Source organism: Dendronephthya gigantea, unplaced genomic scaffold (assembly GCF_004324835.1).
Source record: "Dendronephthya gigantea isolate DGI-Jeju-01 unplaced genomic scaffold, DenGig_1.0 000334F, whole genome shotgun sequence".
Classification (NCBI taxonomy): domain Eukaryota; kingdom Metazoa; phylum Cnidaria; class Anthozoa; order Malacalcyonacea; family Nephtheidae; genus Dendronephthya; species Dendronephthya gigantea.
In genome coordinates, this window is record NW_021163344.1 from 34,113 (window position 1) to 35,940 (window position 1,828).

At 37.4% G+C, this 1,828-nt stretch overlaps 1 pseudogene; it reads left to right on the plus strand.

Annotated features, from left to right (window-relative positions):
* Nucleotides 1-617: 617 nt before the first annotated feature.
* Nucleotides 618-737, plus strand: LOC114542087 (annotated as a pseudogene).
* The last annotated feature ends 1,091 nt before the right edge of the window (nucleotides 738-1,828 follow it).

Below are 1,828 nucleotides of genomic sequence, written 5' to 3' on the forward strand. Positions count from 1 at the left end.
TACATGAAGTGTGTACAAGGACATGCCATTTGTGAAATATTACGGTTTGCTAGCGGGTCGGAAAATGTGCTCTGGAGTAAAACAAAATAATACCATAAGCTTTTCTGTAGTTTTTTAAGGTCTAAAATTCGTAAATCTCCTTCAGACTACCTACCTACCTACCTATCTACCTACCTTCCTACCTTCCTACCTACCTAGTTGGATGGGCGGATGGGTGACCACTTGGGAATACTTCGTGTCGTAGACCCATTTTGACTTATTGATAGTAAATTATTCCAATGTTCTCATTAATTTTCCTTAGTGGATTTTTTTGTTAAAATTTCCCCCAAAATATTCATAGATAAAAACCTCTTGTTTTCTCAACCAAGATGTCTACATCCATACCACTTGGAAAGCACCGGTCCTCGCCTGATCACCAAAGTTAAAACAATTCAGCTGAGGTTAGTACTTGGATGGTTGAGCTCTTGGGAATACTTTGTGTTGTAGACCCCTTTTGATTTATTCATAAAAAATGATTGCAATGTTCTCATTAATTTGCCAAAGAGGAATATTTTTGTTTAACTTTCCCCAAAAATATTCATCGTTCAAAAGTTATTGTTTTCTTAAACAAGATGTCTGTCTACATCCGTACCACTTGGAAAGAACCGGTTCTCGTCTGATCACCGAAGTTAAAACAAGTTAGGCGAAGTTAGTACTTGGATGGGTGACCCACTTGGGAATACTCCTTGTCGTAGACCCCTTTTGATTTATTCATATCACATATAGGCAGGTTGAATCCAATGTTCAACCAACATTGATACAAATTGGTCTAAAATTTATCTGGACAAACAACGTAGTGAGAACGTTGTATTAAGGTTTAGTCATGACTTAACCAAAATACAACCTTTGGCCAACGTTTAGATAACGTTGTGTGCTAGCTGGGAATCTGCATCTGAGTAACCAATCAATGAACATTTCGAATCTTTGCCTTCGAATACCAATCCATAGTTAATAGTTCCTTTGATGTCTCTCTGCACTCGTTTTGCACCTTGCCAATGTTCCTTCAATTTTGACATGTACTTTGATAGTATGGCTACAGCTGACAGTAGATCTTGTCAAGTTGTGGTCGTTGCATATGCTAGGCATCCTATGAGCTTTTGGTATTCATTGACATTGGTAGGATTTTCGTCATCTGGCAATTCTGAGTAATGCTTTCCAGGTTCTAAGGGAGTTGAAACTGGTTTGCAATGTTCAAGTCCAAATCGCTTCAGAATTCCTTCCAGGTACTTAGTTTGACTAATTGTCATCTTTCCTCTTCTTCTGTCTCTTTTAATTAACATCGCAAGAATGTGTTTCACCTCGCCCATATCTTCAATCTTGAACTTTGAACCGATAAACTTCTTTTCTCCACTTAGCATGGACAAATCATTGGAAAATAACAGAATATTGTCTACATAGATTAATAGGATAACGAATTTGATAATTCCATTCTGATCTTTAACTGATTTCATGTACAAGCATGGATCTGATTTCATTTGCTGGTATTTGCATGACTTCAGGAATGTATCAATTGCATTGTTCCAGCATTGTGCGGATTGTTTTAAACCATATATGTTCTTCTTGAGCTTACAAACACGATTTGAATAGTTGATATCCACATAACTGTCTGGTTGTTGCATATATATTTCCTCTTCCAAATTTTCTTGTTAGGAATGCCGTTTTGACATCCATTTGATGGATATCCCAATCCTTGGCATTTGACAAAGCAATTAGGACAATGGGAGAAAACACTTCAGAGTAGTCGATTCTGTTAGCTTGCATATAGCCTTGAGCTACCAGTCGAGCTTTG